General features: G+C 40.0%; 1 protein-coding gene and 1 long non-coding RNA gene across 3 annotated transcripts in view; one reads left to right on the plus strand and one right to left on the minus strand.

Annotated features, from left to right (window-relative positions):
- Positions 1-1,470: 1,470 nt before the first annotated feature.
- LOC105265713 (uncharacterized) lies at positions 1,471-10,547 on the minus strand. The gene is made up of 3 exons (XR_892093.1): positions 10,418-10,547; positions 10,155-10,251; positions 1,471-1,508 (listed from the first exon to the last, which is right to left on the minus strand). It is a non-coding gene; the product is annotated as an uncharacterized lncRNA (long non-coding RNA).
- A 797-nt stretch (positions 10,548-11,344) lies between these two features.
- LOC105265726 (ly6/PLAUR domain-containing protein 6B) overlaps positions 11,345-22,680 on the plus strand; it is a 53,614-nt gene continuing 42,278 nt past the window's right edge. For both annotated transcript variants that reach the window (XM_011303382.1, XM_011303387.1), the window contains exons 1-3: positions 11,345-12,491; positions 12,654-12,720; positions 16,502-16,775. The gene's annotated coding sequence lies outside the window, so the exon portion shown is untranslated. The remainder of the gene's footprint in view (positions 12,492-12,653; positions 12,721-16,501; positions 16,776-22,680) is intronic.

Raw genomic sequence — 22,680 nt, forward strand, 5'->3', positions numbered from 1 at the left:
AGGGAGGGAAGGGGCAAATGAGTGAGTTTAAACGGGCGTTTTTTTTTTTTCACCACCACTGGTGGGGGCGGAGAGAATTAACCGAGTGGGGGTACAGTACACCCAGAGAGGGGGAACATGTCAAAAACAATTTCCCTTCAAATCATTGGGATTTGAATTCAAATTTTGCTGCGTGTTTTCGAATCCCGAGCCCGCGACTATTTGGATGACTCAATTTTTTTTTGCTGTGGCTCCGTTTATTTTTTTCTTCCCCGTCATTTTTTTTTCTTTATCTCGATGGGGGTGGGGGTGGTAATTGGCCCGTGTATGAGTGGTTGGGGATAAGTCTGACACGCGTGACTCGAGCGGTGCGAGACGACTGAAATGTTCACGAGTTTTGGGTGAGAGGGGAGCCTCTACCGGTGGAAGGTAGAGGTTCGGCGGTTTTGGTGGGGAAGGAAGGGGAGGGGGAGACGCCCTGGTACCGCCCAGGGTGGAGAGGGTGGTGTTGGCGGTGGGTGAATCAATTTTGGGCTTTATCGATATTTCAGTTATCAATTTCGGTCAAGGATTTTTCTACATTGGGAAAAAATTATTTTGGGTGGTTCATAGGGAATTACTGCGGTTTCAGGGAAATTTTCGTGGGACATTTTTTGGGGGAAAATTGTGTTTCCCTGGAAAAATGTCCTTTGACGAGATTTCCTTGATCCCTTCGGCATCCACATATGCCCAGCAACTAGTAGGAGTGGATTGGGAGAATTTTTCGATTTTCAATTTTTATGGATTTTTTTTATCGGGAGCTTTTAACCAGCGGTTTTGGTTAATTTATTTTGGATTCGTTCATTTAACCGGTCAATGGTCTTGAGAGTCGACTCGCGAATACGATCGGTGGAATGCGAGGGATTCCGATAATTCGATCACGAACCAGACGACACTCTCACCCGATTGTCTCGGGTTCTTGAATTTCCGTTGTGGATTGTTGAATTTCCAACGTTCCCACAGCTTGATGTTAATGTATGTATTGATGGGATTAATTTCAGAGTCCGTAGTCAGTGATATTAATGTAATGTTTCACTGGATTCAGAAAAATCGCGGATAAAGTGAAGAAGAGCAGCTTCTACTCAAATAATTCATTATTTTCAGCTCGATAATTCGATAGTATTTTTTTAGGTCATTTAAAAGTTATAAAAATTGAATGCTGTGGAAATTATTGTCAACATAAGTTGGCATGGAAGAATTCGCGACCTGCGAGTGCACGAGACATGCGTACGAAGCAACCACTGATGTCCGAGGGATATCTGGTTCTGGAACAACCCTCGAAAGGGCATTGGACAACCCTAGACTCCCCAAAAAAAATTGGATGAACCAGAAAATTGCGGTAAACTCACGATCACGAAGGAAATAATGTGAACAGATACCGAACCGCCGACTCCCTGAATTAATTTTAGAACCATTTCCAGTATGGAATATGAATATTTCTCAACGACTCACCGCACGCCATATGGTCCAGTCTCCCCAGTCTCATCACCCTGAAAACAGAAAAAAAATTCTCTTTGTAAAAAAAGGAGAGAAAACTTGGAAAATGTGTTACGTATATTTTTGGACTCGGAGGTGTCCATTTGCTTTTTAAAAAACATGGAAAGGGTTTGTCACCCCTTTTTCCGGGTGAATCCGACAGTCGGTTTCATTATTTCATCTTCCGGTGCCAGCTGCGGAGGGAAAAAATTTCTCAACGTTAGAAAACTCGAAATTTCGAGACTTAAATAAATTGTTTGGAGATTTTTTTATGTAAAAGATTCTCGAGTTATATCGAGAAAGTTTTTTCCCTTCGTCTGGTTCCTTCGGGGCATTCGGAATATTATTTTATGATTTTTTTTCTCAATTTGAATTCGGTGGATATGATTTTTTCCACACCCTGGGGCTCCATTGGCAGGATGTGCCCTTGGGTCTGCACTTCCCTTTATTTTTCACCTCTCCTCTTTATGGGAATTCCGGGCTAAATATATAATGTGGGAAAAAACGTTTTGATTCCGTTAGGTAAAGGGTTGAAAAAGGTATCCGGGGTTTTTAGTCATCGGGTGAGGTTAAATAGGTCAGATTAGTGGATTCGTCCTGGGCCCATACCCATCTAAAATATCGTATTACGATAAATCTCAATTTGTTTCCAAAAAAAAATGCCAATTTTCCTTTTACAAAATGCAATCACAAAAATCTTAACTGTGAAAATTAATTCTTGAACCTTCCAATTAAAAAAAAGGGTAAGTCAATCAATTTGATTGATTCTCCGATTTTTTTTAGGCTGAATTTTTATATTGCAATTTTTCCTTTTCATACAAAAAAAAAATTCGGTTCTAGTGATATTCACGAACTTCCCAGGACCCTGAGGTACTCCAGGTCGTCCCCATTCCTCCTGTTTACCAATTTTTTTTTAACCTTCATCTTTTTTGTCTAAAAAAAAGGGTTTCGACAACTGCGCATATGGGATATTCCCAGTGTGAGAAAACTATTAGGTAAGAAGCCCTTAAAAAAACGGGACACCCTTTTGACTATAACGGGATCCTGAGGCACTCCGGGTGCCTCTTCCACAGCGAAAGGGGTTGGGAAAAATCATTTATGACGAATCCCGTTTTTTACGGAATATCCCCAGGTAGCCCACCCTCCCCTATTCATCAAGAACACCTGATGGTTTCTCACGTTTAATGGCAATAATTCACCCCTCACCCTCCACTTTTAAATATATTCTCTCGAATTCTCAAATTAATTTACAATTAACATTGACAAATCCATATATATTTTCCAGCGTGCGAATAAGGCTACTGCGAATTTTTCAATGATCAATTATTTTAAATTTCAATTGTTCATTAATTGAAAAAATTAATTCAGCTAATTAGCCAATGGCGGAAAAATTTGGGTAATTGGAAAAGGATGTGTTTTAGGGGGTGGGGGTGAAAGGAGGGGGAAATGGGGAGATGAGTGGCAAGTAGGTGGATAGGGGGGTTTAGGGGGGCTTGGGGTCCAGGTCCGTAGGAATGTGGTCCGCCGGGCAGGCAAACACACCCACACAGCATCATGGATCTCAGTGCACACATATTTGACGTGTCGGAGCAAGCGCTTGGGCACAATACATCGGGCCGTTTTTCTTTATCATTGAGGCCCATAATGCATTAGGTATATAATAGCCCGCGTACAGCTTAATGGGACTCACCAGTCGTTAATACAGCCGGCCAACTCGTGGGTGTGTATTCATTGATTTTTGCTTTTTCAACCCGAGTTAAACGACTTTTTACTTCTTATTTTGTTTTTAACAATCATCTCTCTATCTCCGAGGATAGATACGCTCCTGGGGCTTAACATATTGTAATTACGTGAATTATTATTTCATTTCGTGTTGCGCATCCGTTCCGCCTGCCAGACAGTTTCTCTCTTCTGTATTTTCTAGGCTCTTTTCATTAGTATTTTCAGGTTTAGTTGGTCGGTTGTTCGAGGCAGGTTGTATTAGCCGAGAAACATGACAGCTCGTGAGCAAGTTTTTCTTCAAGTTCAACTATTTATTGCATTTTATCAACGAGCTGTTAACAGCACGAGTGAATAAGCAAAGTTATTAAATTGTATAACAATTTCTGGAAATATTTTTTAGGTTACAGTAATCGATGTATTTAGATAAATACTTCATGCGGATTTATAACAATTAGATGTTGAACTTTGGCTGCCGAATTTCAGACATCGGATCCGAAAAGTTCGGTCGTAAATTCTTCGACAAAGGCGGAAGTACGTTAAGTCGGTGGATCAAAGGCTCACGTGTATAACCAGCATTAAACCTATGAAAGGGTTTGACGAAAAAGTATGACACCGATTGACAACATCACTAGACACCCATGCTGAATACCTAATTGTCGTACCAATAACTTTGGAATTCCTCATTCCCAATGATAGAATCGTGTAAATAAAAATCGACGAACTTCTTAAACGAAAAGATTATTAAAGAATTGATAAATTTATCGGAAAATTAATCTTCCAAGGACGAAATTCCCCGCAATTTCAGTGTCATTGTTACTTGAATAATTTATCGTGTCCAAATCTCGAAAAAAGCAGTCAAAATTTTTTAACGGTGTATCATGTGACGACGCCACGTGTTAAACGCAATGTTTTGGGTTTTTGTTGAAATTCCTGCGCCTCGAGTGTTCACCCCAGACTTTATTTACGGTATGAAAAAGGGAATAAGTCGACGTATCCCTACTTGTCTATATTTACGTTTGCGGAATTGATTTATCAACGTTCTTGTTTATATCTTGAAATCCTGATGTATGTGAATCACCAGAAATTCACGGAAGAAATTAAAATATTGACTAATAGATTTTTGTCGAATGAAATACAGAACACAGACGCACGTGTTAACAAAAAAAAAATATCACGTCAAAACATCGAGTTTAAAGGGAAATAAACATTCGAAAAATTTATTTTTCAACAACCAGAATATTAAAAAACGATTTTTTAATAAAGACATTGAAAAAGGTGATAAAATGATAATTTAAGCAATTGGTGAATATTTTTTTGAAAGTTCCAATGGTCAGCCTATTTTTTTGTCATAAAAAATATTAAAAAAACATAAAATCGTTAAATTTGAGGTATTTGATAATTTTTTTATTACGGAAACGCCACACAGCGTGTTATGACGTCACGTAGCTTCACCGGATATCGCGAACGTGTCGTTGAAGCGGTTCGCGCCCCCTGGAATGACAATAATACACTCGTGGCGGGTTTTTAAAAAAGAGTACAGTGGCCCCTGGGTTAAATAAAAAGGAGGAATGAAGACAGATGAAAATGAAAGAAGGAAAGCGCACGGTGAATTGCCCCCACTATCGACAACTCCTTTAGATTCTCTAGTTTGTGCCAGGAAATCAACTGTAAATGCCAGAAGGACTGTCACAGCGCGTGCTATGCTACTGTCATACGCGAGGTGAATTATATTTCATGGGATATTCAATGAATTCTTCACATATGGGTCATTTCAAATATTCCGTGGGAGATTTTTCCATTTTTATTGCGTGGGAAAGGCGATATATCAAGGGGTCTCTGATATATTCTAAAATCGAAATGGAATATCTGAAAATTTGCACATTTTCTTTAGCGAAAAAATTCTGATATTTTGAAATTTCTCGAGTAATTCCCCTGTCGAATTGTTTTTGGTGTCTTAAAAAAATTGAAACGCGCGGGAAAGATGTCATCAACAGGCAAAATCTCCGGTTTTTTCGGTAACGCCCAAACGTGATAGCGATTATTCAGATATTCAAATTGAGGGTAAAAACCCCTTGAGAAATTGTTTCTCACTCGGTTTCTGGTGGTAACAGTAACGAATTATCGGATTATTCTAATTTTCGGTGCAAAAACGCGATTTGATATTGCACCTCTTGAGTACCCCGGTGGTGAATTTTCCGGGATAAGTCTAGTCTCGAGCTGTTGAAGGGTAAAAACGGGGTGAAACGCCCACCGTGGCTCAAGTCACCCTCGACTCGTTGGTTCCAAACCCAAGGGGATGACAGACCAATGGGATTGAAGAATAACTTGCGCAAACTCGCGAAATTACCATTTTCTCATTTGTGGATTTAATATTGTGGGAGTGGTTAAAGTCCTGCAAAAAATATTCGCCTCAATTTTTTGGGACTGATAGAAATACAATTTACGGACAAAAATTGAAAGATTTTTATAGAAATTCGTATGTTTTAATAACTCTATTCTTTCGTGAGAAGAATTTAAATGAATTTTTTTAAACTGGAAAATAGTCATTATTTCGCTGCCCAACTGTCTCGAGGAGAATAAAAACGAAAGGGGGTTGGGAAAAAAGAAATATTGTAAAAAAGGATAAAGGGAGAAATAGCCGTTCCGCCGAGTAAGGAATTCATCAGGCAAAGGTTGGCAAACGTGCAACCACCATAAAACCCAGTGATTTACAGTCTGACAGTTTATGAGCACCCTTCCAGACGCCCGAGTTTGCCAATTTTTCGTTGATTCTACGTATGAGAGATCTGTACTTACAATTCACTAATAATTCCCAAAACCACCAATATTTACCCCCTCTGACCCAAATAAAATCCGCGAATCCTCACCACCAAAAATAAAATTGAAATTTCATGAGCAAATGACAGTTGGCAATTGATTTTTCATTGCAATCCAATCCGGTTAAAAAAAAATCACTAGAAGCTCCACAAGAAATAAATCACACAATAGAAAAAATCTAGCAAAAAATTGATGAAAGCGAATAAAAAATTGAGATTCCATTTCTTTCCCTTCCGAAATAAAATAGTAATTTACCCCCGGAAATTTTGCCACTCCGTAAATTTATCGCTCTCAACAAAAAATAAATCTTGTGTAAATCGGAATTATTTCGATAAAAAATTGAAAAAAAAAAAAATTCACACATCGGTTTCTCGGCTGATCTCACACATTGAGGTCGATAGGTACTCGAGTGTCTCTTCAAGTTCCCGAAAAGAACAAACTGTCATAATATTGCCCCTCTTTCCCCCATTGTTGATTTTCCCCGTCTAGAGGTAATTTCGGTGGCGACGAGAGGTAGAAAGAATTAACGGCTCAATTTCACAGTGGGATACTTCACGCTCCCTCTTTCACCCCTGGACACCGTCCAGCCCCGAACTACTTCCTCTCCCCATTAATCCCCTTTTTCCTTTTTTTTTAGAATTTACGAGACCCCCGTCCTGCGACCTTGACGAATTCCCACATTCTCGAAAATATTCGTGGCTAATAAATTTATCACCAATTGATTACAATAAAAAAAAATTTAATTGGCAGAAAGAAAGTTTCGGGGTAATATTTTATCGTTGATTGTACAACAATTGTAAATTGAAATTATGTGTAGAAATTTACGGAAAAAAAAATTTGATGGACATCGGGGATAAATTGTGGTGTCCAATGCATGTGCATGGATAACGCCCGCAAGCGGTCATAAAGAGCCGTTTTGTTCACTGGACCAAACCGCGTGTTTTCATCTCCTCTCACTCCTCACCTCGCCTCTTTTTCCCACCCGCGCCCGATGGATTGAAAAACATGGGAGGAAAAAGGTGGTTGTGGTAGTGAGGCCCCTACCGTTTGCATCAATCCTCAGCAACGCTTGATTTATAATGTGGATCGTAAGGCCATCGATGCACGATTTACGAGCTTCTCTATGAACTTCTCTGATGTTCATTGAAACATTCCCCCCGTATTTCTTCAATTTTCTCTTACAATCCAATTTTTCGGGAGTAATGGAATTGACAAGTCAATTATTTATTATTTTCTTTCAATTTTCGCGGAATTTAAAACCGTAAAAGTTAAGAGGGTAATTGAAAAAATTGTTATTTCGTCAAGGTATTGGATTGTTGGATTTGAGGCTGTTCACGAAGTCTTGGCATCTCTGTGGTTTGAAACAGGATCCGCCTGAGAGTGTTCCATCATATGTGTCTATAACACGTATTAAATACACGAGTGGTAATTCCAAGAGAAAGAGATCCACTGTATCCACAATTCACACACTAATACGTGATACGGAAATTACGGTGCATGGGGGAGGGTTTCGCTTGTAGGACTGGTTATGGGGGTCATTAATTGGAGTTTAATAACCGGCGATAATCAACTACGTATCGAATGAATTAAATAGTTGAGTATAACAGACTAGTCAGCGAATTTCCCACATCTTTGTTATTTATTTCAGTAATTATTAATCCCCCAAGAAAAATATCGCAGGAAATTTTTCTCGTCAATTTTACTGTAATGTTCATAATATCCCCTAAATATGGGGACAAAAGCAAAGAACTCTCGCATAAAAATCATTTTCGCAACGAATTTCAATTTATTTCATGAATGAATCGAGGGGGAAAAATCTTTCAAAAATTTTTATCACCGTGAATTGAATTTTAATGGAATGCCTACTTCCTTCGCACTTGCATGCACGGAAAGCACGTAACGCACCTCCTTTTTCCTTTATAATACGTGAAATCAATTGTTAAAATGAATTCCGTAAACTGCGAAATAAAAATTGCAAAACGTTCGAATCATAAACCGGGATTGAATAAAAATGTCAATGAAATTTTTAATAAAATACTTCCATTCAGAAGTGAAAAAAAAAATTCCATTTTCTCATCTTGCGAATAATTTCTCACGGCAGTGAATTCCATTGCATGTCTCCGATAACAACAAATATCGATTCACGTTCCGTGGGAATATCGATTATGAACCGCCACACCGATGAAAACAAAAATGACAATAATGAAGCCATTGAAACCGTAATACGTTGGCATTCACTCAAACGTTTCATTCCACGTTAGTTTATTTTGACGAACTGAAACAATTGTTTCGATTTGGCATCGAGACTGGATCCCGTTACGCATTGCGGATGTGACTGAATACCAAATTTCCAATCGAAATGAATTAATTAAATAAATTTCTCCATTAAAATAAATCATAAATTAAAACGAGAGCTGAATAAAAAAAATTGCACCGTTTAGACGCCACGTAATATTGATAGGTATGTGTTGAAAAATTGAGAAATCTCTTTATTATTAATTTCTTCATTTTCATATGATAGAGCTGTACTGAATATTCAGTTCTGCTCGTTGAATATCACCTCTCAAAGTATGCAAGCCACTACCGGCCTATTTTCTTTATCCACTCGTTCAATCGGCAATAAAATGGAACGTTGGAGTGGGTATTATCCACAATATGTGTGTATTTAATGTACGTGTATTTCAATGTGCCGGTTTTTCGCGTTTTAGAACCGAGACGAAACACATTGGATACTCGTTTTCTCGATCTACCTACATTGATTCCAGTTTTAAAGCCCCAGTTTTCCACGAAAAAAAAAGCAATCAGTAAAATAATAGAAATATTTTCTTCGATTATAAAATTCTTCTAATATAATTGTTCCCTTGTCAATTCCTTTAACTTCGCAGACGTCATCCTCCAGTGTGACCTCATTAATTAATTTTCCTCCGTTATTATATAGTAACGAATAAAAAAAAATTAAATGCCTGGATTCCGTCCTCATAACCTGAAACTTATTGGCTCCGGCAAAAAATTCAATGGCCCGAGAAAACAGTCTTCAATGTAAGAAAAATATCCCGAGTAATGACAGATGAAAGGACAGTGTCGAAAGCGCGTACAAAGTATCACTAATCGTCCCATTGTATTGTCTCTACGTTCCCTTTGTTAGTTAAACCAGCGACACACACCAATAGGTGAAAGCACCGTGCGTTTCCCAACGGCTAATTATGCCCATGGTGATCTCGAGAATAAACTTGACTAAAAAATGGGGGGAAAAAAGGGAGAGAAAAAAGACACGAGAATTCAGATGGATAAAATGTGAGGCACACGCACCCTCTAGGACGCATGTCTAACCTCAAAGTCGGGTATGATGACAACATGGACATGGGGCCCCCTCAGAGCACGTTTCAGTTTCCAATGACAGGACAGATCGGTCAAGAACCTCTCCAGTGAGTTTGAGAGCGTTGTCGATGCCTCTGAGGCTTTCTGTGTCCTCAACACCGCTAATGGACAGTTTCAGTCGATAGTGATGGGTGGGTTGCACTAATTAACGAGTTTTTGTCGATTTTATCGGCTGTTTCTAGGTTTCTTTCTCACAAAATTTTCTCCTTTTAATTCTGCCAATAAATAATCCGCAAAGACAGTAAAAACCCGAGATAAACGTAATGATAAAACGGGAAAATTTATTCTCTAGATTGAGATCGACTAGTAGTTGAATATCCCGAAGAAAATGTGTGAAATATCTCGCGGAGAGAAGCAATAAATAATTTTCTCTCATTATGAACATTCTTTCTATGAAAAAAAAAAACATTCATGAATGGATGCTACGTTGCATCCGGTGTGTCCTCATCGATATTCATCCTGCAATACACCGTGAAACTTATATCCAATGTTTTCCCGCGATTTCCTCGAATCGAATCGTATTCCCCCTCCTCTCTATTACATTTTGTTACTTTATACGGTATAAGAAATGCCTTGAGGTGCATATGTGTCATACGCTACGTGATTTGGATGCCATATCGATCTGTGATGCTTCATTTGACCGATTTATTGCGTTCCAGTACACGAGGCAATATATAATAATTAATTAATGAAGGTGCAAAAATTACTCTGGAAAAAAAAAATAATTTAATGACAGGACTCACCCTTGGAAAACTCCAAATACTGGATTCCACAGCAATGACTCTCGGGTGATGGATTCATTCCCCAGGAAATCGAATTTATCGCCAAATATTCATCACTCTGTAAAAATAAAAAAAAATTATTAAATATTTAATTCTATAAACCTTTCACAAGCTATAAAAATCTCACAGACCGAAGCTATTGCGTCAGAGAGAAAAAAAAATGATAATGGTTCTCAATTCTCACACCGACAGAATCAAAAATGCGAAAAAAAAATATTTCCCACCTTTCCTCTCGAAAATCGCGTTCTCCCAGTCCTGCCTGGGCTTCAATAAACACAAATGCACCACTTCATCCCAGAAAATCACGAAAAACACTTGTAATTCACCACTTGTACCCCGAGAACAACGGATTTCCCTCCGTCCTCCCCCCGTGGCGTCATGTCACTGCGTGTCCCCCACAGCGCATCACAATCGTCACCTCCCACCCCCCCTCTGACGGCGAAAAAATTTTTTCCAAAACTCTCAATTCGCCCAATAATCCACTGAAAAATCCAAAATTCTACTCACACCGTCTCTGCCCCTCCCAAGATCGAAAATAAATATTAATTACACGGTGGAGAGATGTGTAAAAACAAAAAAAAAGTCAATTCTCAATTCTCACATCGAAGCCTCAAAAATGCGAAAAAAAAAAATATTTCTCACTTTTCCCCTGAAAAATCGCGTTCTCCCGATTCGCCCGCGGTTTCGATAGCTAAAAACTCACCACTTCATCCCCGAAAATCGGGAAAAACACTTTTAATTCACCACTTGTACCCCGAGCACAACGGATTTACCTCCGTCCTCCCCCCGTGGCGTCATGTCACTGCGTGTCCCTCACAGCGCATCAGAAGCCGTCACCCCCCCTCTGACGGTGAAACAAAATTTTCCATAACTCTCAATTCGCCCAATAATCCGCTAAAAAAGTAAAAATTCTATTCACTCCGTGTTTCCTCTCCCCCATACTGGTAATCTCTAAAAAAAAACTGGAAGGATACCCCCAAAATCTCAATAAAAAACCGATTTTTCCCTTTTTTATAAACAAAATTCGTTCACCCACAGAAACAAAAGAAACTAGAGCCCCCACTCCCTTCCCTCTCCCACCGCCGTTCCCGCGCTAACCGCCATTTTTTTCCCAAAACTCCCCAAAAACCTCAGGGAATGGCGGGCGAATTTTTCGTGTTGTCGCGAGCTCCCCGTTTGTCACATTATTAAACAAAAAACCAGAGCATAAATTGACAATCCATACGCACAAATCGCGACGAAAGGTACTCGATTGAAGACCAATTATTATTTTTCTTGTCAGACAGTAACGGGCGGTATTTTGTGGACAATATAAATGTCAGGGGCTCGAATCAGAGGTGAGATTTTCTCCCTCAGATGTGGCACAGCAAAAAGGACATGAGGTTAGTTAACACGCGTCACCATTACCATAAATTCCAGTCCCCAGTCCATCGACTATTTATTTATTCCGAGGATTTTCGAAAATAAAGGCACGACAATTTATTACCCACGACACTCGAGGTTTCACCAGTCGCATGTGAATCGATTGACACGCGCCAAGTGCATTCTCGATCGATTCAAGTCAATTCTCATTTCGGGTTATTTCAACATCTCTTACGATTTTTAATGTATATTCGGGTTAAAAATACCGTCATTCAAGTTCATGTAAGCTCTCGATAAAATTGTTGAATCAGTTATTAGCACGATATCCTCAGACAAATGCTTGACAAATTTTTTTCATTACTTTCAATTTTTTGCTGGAACAAAAAACGCTCCAGTTGGGGCTCCCCACTAATAATTTATTTCAATATAAAGTCTTCAAGAAAATCGATAATAGGGTCTTTGTAAATTCACACAAATCCCAGTGAGAGTGACGTCATTGTCTCGTGTTTACATCGTGTTTTGGTCATTCGCCAGTCAGTCCTGTGTGTTCGAAGCAGCAAATACGCCAGTTTAACAGAATTAAACTTAAAGTAAGCAGTGAATAAAGTGATAAATAATAAAGTGAAAGTGTTTGTGCTAGTGAAAAATGAGTGTAGAATTTTTTGACGAGTGGAAAAACGATAGATCAGAGAAAAATAAAGGGGAAAGGTTAAGAGTGCACCAGTGGAATCGACCTGGAGACGATTAATTAGTTTTTATTGGGCCTCACAGTGTGCGGCAATCAGTGGGCCTTGTTGTTGTGGGGGGAATAAATAAATAAATTTCAACGGTGGACCGAAAATCCGGAGAACGATGGAGAGATATATCCTGGTGTGGGGGCTAACGAAGTCGAATTCTAATTAATTCATGGGAGTCTTTTATTTCCCAAGATCACAGGTAATTCTCTCCACCTTTTTAGTTTTGCTTTGTTCAATTCAGCTAATTCACGCAGAATTTTATTTTGGTAGTTGTATCGGGAATTTGTTTGAGACTTTAAGTCGCATTTTCTGTTGTCAAATGTGTCGAGCTTGCTAATGTGTTTAATCTTTCATTTTTCAGCGTCAATATGCAAACGAGGGAATTTGAGAATGGATATCCCCCCCTGATTTCTTTCTTCTGCCAACACGTGAGTAGATGTGATAAATCATCTAAAAATCATTTCAGAAAGAACAACCCTCGCTTTACTTCCACATCACTTTAACATAATGCCATTAAAAATTGACGATAAAAAATATTCAAGGACGTGACAATATAAAAAAAATAATTTCATTCGATACAAAAAATCCGGGGATTTTTCCAATTGCTTCGCGATTTAACTGAAAATTTCAGAATCTCTTGAACGGTAAAATAAATTATTTCAAAACCTGAAATCATATCGCCATTAAACTCTGCACCGGGGAATTGCGTTCCCCGGAAAAATTCGTAGAGCTGAGTCCCCAAAAAAATTCGAGAAGGAATTAATCAGGGAATAAAAAAAAATCGAAGAGCTACCGAAACGCGTGTCACTGTGGACACCCAGAATGCCCAATCCCCCCGAAAAGAGCATCGCACACCAGTTGTTCCCCCCTTCCCCCCACCCAAAAAAAAAAAGAAATATATTCACCGGATGATCTGCATATCTAAATAATCGAACTTTGCATGTGTGTCCTATCGTTTGGAACGGCGAGAAGGTGTGCAAAAGAGGGTGGCTAGTTTTCTGAACGAGTGAAATGCGTGTGTGGCACTTGGGATCGGAGTATTCATTTGCAATGCAAATTATTTTCACTGGGGCCCCCACAACACAGCAGCCCCTGGGGTTCCTTGAACCAGATACCATTGGCTGGAGCTTGTTCTCTGTTCTGTATTGGTTGCCTCGCCAATATCTAGATCTATCCATTGGCCTTTAGTCATTGATTGTCCGATTCAGTGAAAGAGGTGTTTTTGAAAGAAATGAGAGATGAGCTGGCAAAGGTGATGGGTAAACCCTTGTATCAGGGGAGGGGGGAAGTGCTAGTTTCGGGACAGCTGGAACCAGGGAAATACTGCTTTTGACGTCTTACTGATTTATCGGGGAAATTTGCATGTTGAGGATGAAAGTATTGATAGGGGACCCGGGGTGAGTGTTGCGAATTGTTATGGGAATTTTAGGACACGTGTTCTTTTTTAGTTATGAACAATATTCCAGGATTTATGTCGAGGCAAAAAATATTCCTGTCTTTGAAACAAGTTTTGTTTAAATTCAAAAGAAATCTTCATTTTTTAATTATCAAGAGACTCGATGGCACCCCGTTAGGCACAGACGTTAGGCTCATCCTGGAAAAATTAATAATTCATCCCAGTTGAGACGTTTTCCGAATTCTTCAGACAGGTGATATTCCCCAGGGAGTCACCTGCCCCTTCCTCCATCGAAATGACTAAAATTCCCACGTCATCCACCTCAATCCCCAGAGATAAAATCCCCCATAGTGGCCCCAATATCTCAACTGTAACCGATAAAAATTCAACAATTTCAGTTGTTCACCGATTGCAGAAATTTGAACTCAGTAGATGGGTGTAATGTTGCCTTCACCCACGCACTCTCTTATCGGGCAGTTTCAACGGTATTACCCTGTGGTTAGTCGTTGCCTTCTCCTGGAAATTCACATTCAGATGGTATATTAGTGACACTCCCTAGAACTTGCTCTGATTCAATCAACAAAAGAAAGAAGTTGTTGGCTGAACGGAGACAAAAAAAAATATGGAAAACGATGTAGAGGGAGATGGAAGTAAGAAGTATAAATCCAAGTCATGTTGCTTTTGTAATCTTCCGTAATCGGGAAAGGATATACGGCGAGTTGAAAACATACGGTCGTCGACCGTATCTGTGTTATGCTCAAACGATTCTCAGTAAATCGTTTTGTTGAGGAGAAAAAAAAATAATATTAAATATTCGGGAATTGAAATAGTCGCTTTTTCTATTTTCGTATTCACTGAACTATTAATGGCAATTGATATTCATTTTATTATTTTTTTTTATTAAAAATTGAAATGGCGTTGACCGATATCACTGTCAAAAAAATATCTGACTGCTGGAGATACGAGTGAAGCAATCTCTGACAATAGAGTCAGATAAATACTATTGTTTCCACGTTCCCCTCGGACTAAATTGAACGGATGGCTTTTTGGGATTGTGATGGGTGGATAAAAATTTCTTTGGATGTCTTTTTCGGGGAGGGGGGAATGGAATGACTCGACAACACTTCGCCAATTTAAATTCAAAATGGAATCTTGGATAGGATCAACCGAGTCATTCCGATGGGCGCTGGATGATTTTGGATGATGGGAAAACAGGCTATGGGCTTTGTTAACTTGCCGTCCGACCTCGTAGAAATAGAAGTAAAACATCCAGAAAATTGCCTTCATTCTTGTTCCACTAATCTTCTTGTTCTTCTCATTTTTCCCCAATATCTCCCATTTTTTGTCATCGATCCTCGTCTTTTATCATTAATTTCCCGTTTACAAATTTGAAAAAATTGTTGCGTCACAACAGCTGAGCGGACGCACCTCGTCACGGGGTTTTTCTCGTCTTTCAAGATTTCACCCAAAAGCCTCGGCAAATAGATCATTCACGGTACGACGCAAAGTCAAAAAGCCAAAAAAAAGGAATAGGGGAAAAAAATGTCACAAGAGCGTCAATAAACTGGGGTGGGCACACGCTGGGGGACAGCAAGTGTCTGACCCCACGATTCGCAACAATTGGTTTTCAGAAATAGGTGAGGAAAGGTAAACTATCGGGGGCCCACGAAAATGGGGGACTTTTGGAAATCGACGATTTTCACGCTCGACCCCCAAACCAAACACTAAATACATCCTTAATGCTCTCGATTTTTTTCCGGGGGGCTGGCTGTTACCAATTTGTATTGTTGGCGTGCGGTTTACGAGCCGGTGACGTTTACCTCAATTTTACGTTTTTTTTTTCGGTGATTTAAGGGGGGAAAATTGACAGTTTAGTTGGCACATAAATTCGATGTTTTCCCATTGAAAAGAAATTATTTTTCTGTGCTGATTTCCATCTTTCTTCATCCCACACGTGATTGAAACCAAAACATTTACATTTTTGATGGAATATCTCCTAGATTTATGTATATGATGAAATAGTAGAGGGATATTGAAAAATTAGTCATTTAGATCCTGGAAATTGGACCCATTGAGAATTAAAATCCATCCAGCCCAATTTGCATAATCCACCCAACTAAAAGAAATATGAAAAATAAACACTGCAGTCTCGAAGTCATACCGAGTAGTCCCATTTACTCACTCGCACCTCGAAATAAAAAGGCCCCATATTATACATTATGATTCGTCATTTCGGAATAACAACTAAGCGGTGGGACAGGCCACGCCCTCGAACAAATGGAATTCAACATTTGGGACAGAGGCCCGATGACGAAGTTCATTTTTATTCTTAAATTCATCTCTCTCTTTTTCATTGAAATCGGTTTAGTGGATCTACAGATTTCATTTCCATGCATTCTAAATCAAGAATATTAAATCCATCAAACGATAATAAAGGTCATATTATGAATAATATCCCGATACTTCGTCATTACAATTCACTTGATTTCATGAATTATTCAGGTGGAGAAAAAATTTACAATTTTTAACTCATCCACTTCGGGAATAGACACCTCTAGAGATTATCGTGTAAACAGATGATTAAAAATCAGTCTGGTGATACTTAATGAGTCGAATCTCAGTGAATTAATTACACAAGAAAATTTTTTTCAGTTAATTATTATTCGGTGAATTAATTAGAATTTCGAGGAGAAATTAATATGAGTGACATAAATGGATTGAAAATTGATTTATCTTAGATGATAATTTTTTAGGTTTTGCATGGTCTTTCTGGATGTTGATGCTAAAAATCGATGAAAATTGAATTGTTTCAGGCTCTCGAGATGAGCCTCTCGAGGTTGTTGTCCCTCGACTGCTACAGGTGACGAGGCCACCTTCCCTGGAAGCCCCTGATGACACCACCTGACACCCACACTGGCCAACAAAACTCCCACCCCACATATTCACAATCTCATCTACTCCGCGGGAGGTCACACACTCCCCAACACCATGAGAACCACATTCATTCTCTCCAACTCAAAGAGCCAAACGAGACAGCCCTAAAATCCTGAACCTCTTAAGGAGAATAATGGGAGCAGTTGAAGTTGGGTGAGTGTTAAAATTTCAATTTCATGGTCATCGATTTTTCAGTTGCATGTAATTGAAGGTCCAACTGCATTGCCTATTTTTTTTTTCCATCGGTTCAATTCCTCCTTACCTGAAGGGCATCATTCAATTTAATTTATTCACTGTATTTGCTTCCGTCCATTAATTTTAATTATTTCCGTTTACTCGAGCTAAAATTTTTAACCGTTGAGGAGCAGTTGGAAAATCTGGATAATGTAAATAATTTTAAACTAGACCCTGGTAACAGGCGTCAAAATATTTTCTCCACAATATTCTGAATTTATCAACTGTTTTATGTAAACTTCTCACCCCATATAACACCCTAAATACCCACATACCCATTTTAACGTCACTTTCACGCGACGACAAGTACAAACAAACATACCGTCACGAGTCCAATGGATGCTATAAATATTCTCCTTCGGTTTAAATCTGAATGAGAAGGTCTTTGAACGTTTTTAACACTTGTCCATTCTCCCAGAAGAATAAAAAGCGAATGATAATTATCATCACCATTGATGCACAATTGAAATTCCAATGGTGTATGAAATCGCGAATTTTCGAATTTCTTGTACAATCGTTTCACGAAGTAGCCCGCGCCCTGTAATGAGACAATTCGAATGCACCAGTGCCCGATGACGAATTCCACTCGGTGAAATGCGAACGCTCAAACAGGAATTATTACCCAGGATTTGGCTAGGTTGATTCCACTTTATTTTGCATTATTAACATTGATGGTAATTCAACATTCTCTTTCGAAGCTTGAGGCATTCGCAATATTCAAAGACGAATACCAGTTTGCGGAATTATTTCCTACTGTTACCGATTCTTTGAAATTGCCAGTAACGATTGCAATGGGATATTGTGAAATTTAATTTATTCTGAGATGAGTTTATGAGTTGAAGCTTGAATAAAATTTAAGATTTTCGGGGTGAGTGGTCTTGTGTGATTAGGAATTGAAGAGCAATCATAAAGGAATCGAACTCGCGAATTCTCTCCGAATACGCCCTCATAATCCGCCATTAATTGTTGAGAGCTGCATCTGCATGCTATCCCCCCCGTATTTCTCAGCCCCTTCGCGATATCCCCCGAAACCAAAGGGAAAAGGGCCTTTTCCAATTCCAAACGAGTGAGCAAGACAGCGAGAAGATCAGTAAGAAGCGAAACGAAGGCTGGTCGCATTCCGTCCGTCGCGTTTGAAGAAGAGAAACCCCAGCGTTAAGAACAAAATAAGAAAAGCATAAAGAGCATAAAGAAAACAAGAACAATCCCCCCGCCAAGAGCAAGAATAAAGAACGAAAAAAAAAAAAACGAAGAAATGGGGGAGAAAATAGCGAGAGAGTAGCGATGAGAAACGGAGAAATAAAAAGTACAGAGAGCAACTCCAGTGCCTTAAAGAAGAAGAGGCATACACGACAAAAGAGGATCACGCGGGTGATTACAACATTAATAAACAAATGAGCCTTGAGGCGGGCAAATTCCAGAGCCAATAGTGACTTGTGGGCGGTTATGTGAGGCGGAGCTATCGCCAGCCAACCTCGTTTCAACTCCCTTCGGTCGTTGTCTTTCTTTTGTGAAAGAGAGGAAAAAAAAGGGGGGGAAAGATAGAGAAAAAAATTAAAAAGTACGAACGAGAGCCGAATACGTCGCGTTGTCACTCTCCAACTCTTGCCATTGTCCGACAAAGGATTGAGTCTGTTTGTCTCACTTCAACCACTGAATCCCTGATTGTGGAAGTCAAACCACCAGTTGGCCACTGCCCAGATATACCCCACCACTGGTCAATATCCAATCCCCACCACTTGACCACGTGGTATTTTTGAGTTTTGGTGGGGGGGTTTGAGGGGGGGCAGTGTAGACTGGAGGGGGATGGCGGGTGTTTGATAAGATACGAAGTGGGGATGAGAGCACTCGATGCACTATTACCTTGATACTTTTCTTGCACTTCGTGTTTGCTTGATGCAGCGAACTCTGGCAGAAACACCAGAGCATTTGCATGCTCGATTATGTTCATGAATGTAGATTATGAATGATGAAATTCACCGGCATAAGTACATTGTCCGCCATTAATATCGCTCGAAACGTTTTAATCAAGTGGATTAATTGAAATTCATGCTTGTTGTTTGGGTTTGTACATGTCGATTTCGTGATGCTGTTTGATGACGCTAACATCCGGGGAAATGACTTGATTATTTATTGGATTGAAGTTATAACGTGGGAGCGGATGTCATGTAGTTTGATGATTTTGATCAATGTACGGGGAAAACGAGGTGGTTAAGGATAGAATAAGTGCGGGAACTGTGGAGACAGCCTCGCCTTAATCTTCTTTAAAGCCCGAATTAGGCTTGGGTGGCGCACCCTTTCCTGCATTCGAGGTGTTCTTCATTCTTATTCTTATTTTTGTTTTCCAATTGCCCCGTGGGTACAACACCCTCTTGACTCACATTAACCAAGCGATCGCAGTTGGTGAGGAAGGGAGAAGAAGGTTAATACATTGTCAACCGGAAGTCAACCATTTACCAGTGAAAACTTAATAGTCCGTGAAAACAATAGAATTATACCGATGGATCGAATGGTGAAAAAAATAATATATATATATTGTGAAAAAATGGTCTGGGGTGACGCAGGATTTAGTATTATCTTCGGTTGCCTCATCGTCGATGTTCTACATTTCGAAATGAGGAAATTGATGTACCTCGAAGAATTTCCTCAATTGATCGTTACGTTATGGGCCTGTGAGCATAGACCATGGGATAACGTTGAGGGAGGGAAGACTATGAAGAAGGAAATGAGGGTGGAGTATTTTGGTATTGGAGTCAAAGGGTCGACAGTCTCGTAGATAAATTCAATTCCAGGAGTGGCTTGTGATTCTCTTCAGGTATTGTTTCACCTCTTCGATTCGAATTGTATATCGATTTACAATAATTCGTATAGACGACGCGATACTGGGGAACAAGGGAATCTCTGCACCTTGCTTGGATACACAGAATCCAGGGACCCCACACATCATCAGTTGAAGCAGAAGAGAGACTGTATCATCTTGCTTTGTCTCATCCCTCTCTCACCTATGCTGATGCCTCGCTGATGCCTCGCTGATGCCTCGCTGATGCCACATTGTGCCACAACAAACATCAGCGAGCATCCCAAGTAGGAGTATCATCTCCCCCTGGTAATCCTCCCACTCTGGCTTGGACATATCCAGAAGTCGTACTTGGTATAGCCACCAAGTTTGTATTCATTGGAGAAAAGAGCCAACGAGAGAGGACTTGAAGGTAGCAAACGCGCACATCGCGTTGTCTGATCATCCTCGCCCTAATGAAGCCTGGTTTATCTGAAGGCTTTCGATTCCCAGTATAACCCATACCCCACGTACACTGGGTGATGGTGGTTGGAGGACACCTCCGCTGGTGGTGATAGCCACCAGCCTCTCATTCGGACACTCACTGGCAAAAGTTATCTTCTTTTTATTCTTTCCTTCCACCAATCGTTATGGTGATTTGGGTAATCCCTTGGTAATCGGGGTTATAGCTGATGAGGTTCATCTGATTTTTAAGGATTCTCTTGTTTCGCCACCTGCTTTCACGCAGATGTTGGATAGCATCGATTCTGATCGATATTTCGCCGACATCGGATCATTATCCGATGAAATGATTAGTGCAGGTTTTGGCTTGAGTCGAGTGATAACGAGTCATTTGGACATCTGGTGGTCCTCAGAGTGATAGTAGCTGATCTCAAATGTGATATCTAGGATGATCATGATGATTGTGGTGTGGGGAGTGGTAAGAGGTAAAGAGTAAGGAGTCATCGAGAGGCAATATCGACTTTTCGATGTGGCTGTACGTGGCTGAGGCCACCCAAAGCCGAAGGGAACGCGCGAGTGCTGTTCACGCTGGTTCTCGCGACGAAGAAGGCACGAGGGGAGAGATAAAGAGGGAGGAAGATGTGGATTTTCTGTTGGGCCCACGGGTGGATGAGACGTTGCAGGGAGAAACGCAGGGGAATTCACGATGTTAATTTTAACTTAATTAAGCCTTAATTGAGAGAAAACATTATACTCCGTGGCCGTGACATTGCCCCTAGGGTTGGCGAATGCCTTCTCACATGTGGGGGCCAATACTTGGATTGTACCTACTACCTTCACTTGGTTCCTCACCACATCTGCAACGCAAATACGAATTTGAAATTTTCAAAAAATCACGATCTCAACGATCCGCTTGTGGTCATCGTGGTCAATTAGATGAACGCTACGTGTTCCCTTTACTCGGCTTGATGTGTACCTCTGTCTGGTATGCTCAGCTGTATTGAATTCTGTTAATAACAGGGGAGTCGGTTAAAAATTGGGGAGATAATGAAAAACTTGGTGGAGGAAATGGTGGCTTTATGCTCACGTACTTGTTCCCTCAATGGGCTAGCTGGTGGTTAATTCGATACGTCATCTGACTCCACGCGTTTATACCAAAGTGTCCCCTGAGGGTCTCGGAACGACAACGGTAGACGTAGGAAGAGATTGAAAAACAACTGGGATACCTGCACTCCGACTATCTGCTCGGGTCAATCCACCAATGTGGAGCATTTTATTTTTTTCTTTTTTCGCGATATCTCTCTCCGCGGATTGGAATAGCGACCTACCGCGCATTGAGAAAATTATTGCAGTGAAAATATGGGGCTTGTCCTGTCGTCGTGGCTTATTCTAATTAATCCGTCAATTATCTGCACAATTCCAGATAAAAAATTATTCACCGTTATTGAATATTGAGGAAGTGTAATTGGGTGGCAAAAAATCGTGGGATGATGCGGGTAAAAACAATTGTCGGTATAAACTGGATGGTCGGTGGCTTTTTTTTTTTCTCTTCTCAATATTCCTTTATGCATACAGATATGCATTTTGTACACAGAGATATGAGCGTTTATAAAATCCATGTGGCACACAAATGGTCTCTTGGGTACACGTATATACGAGCAGTCGGATGTATTCCGTTTGGAGAATTCGATTACGTTCTGCGAATCGATCGATTCGGTGTTCGGTATACCCAACAATAAAATCCACGGGATGAGAGAGAAAATGACGAGAGGGGGGGAAGCTTAATGATTATCCAGTTTACAATTTACCTTTTTCATTTTTATCATTTTTTTCTTTTTAAACTCATATTTATTCGTGTGCTCTATTGATTTATTTATCTGGGAGTAATTCAGTGAGATGAACACTTGATGAATTGAATCAGTGACATTAGGTGAGGCGAAGGTATCGCGGAGGATCAGATTTCACGGTTTTCGTGAATGCAAAAGCCCTCGGTTATTCGCTGATGGTTTTACTAATACATGTGTGTGTTTATCATGGTATGACTGATTGCGAGCCATGGGTTGATGAATCGATGCGTTATAATTCGCAGACAGTGGAGTTGATGATAAATTCCATTCGTTTTTCCATACCTACTGGTACGTTTCAGTGTAGAGAGAACTGACGAAACCCCTGCGGTGGGCTTTAAACATCAGTTTCGATGTACTCGGTTTTGTTGGATAAAGAATTGGATGTCTTGCTAGATTTTTCGAGGGGAATTATAATCATGGATGACTCTCAGAACGAAGTCATCGTCAATGGTTACGAATTCCAGGAGATTAGGGCTCCGTTAATAAGCGGTCGCAGCCACACCCTCAATTTTAATTATCATCGGTAATGAGTTATTAAGTCATCACCAAGCCCCTGGTTGATGATTTTATTCTTTGACTTGTCATTTTTCGCGTCTCGCATGATGATATTACCGTTTATTGAGGTAATTCGGTTTTTTTGTTCTTCTTCTAGAATTAAAAAGTCTGTGCTCGTTGTTTTCTCGTACTTTGTAGACGTCGAATATCTCTTTATGCTTCATAGAATGATACAAAGTGATCG

Source organism: Fopius arisanus, unplaced genomic scaffold (assembly GCF_000806365.1).
Source record: "Fopius arisanus strain USDA-PBARC FA_bdor unplaced genomic scaffold, ASM80636v1 scaffold00031, whole genome shotgun sequence".
Classification (NCBI taxonomy): domain Eukaryota; kingdom Metazoa; phylum Arthropoda; class Insecta; order Hymenoptera; family Braconidae; genus Fopius; species Fopius arisanus.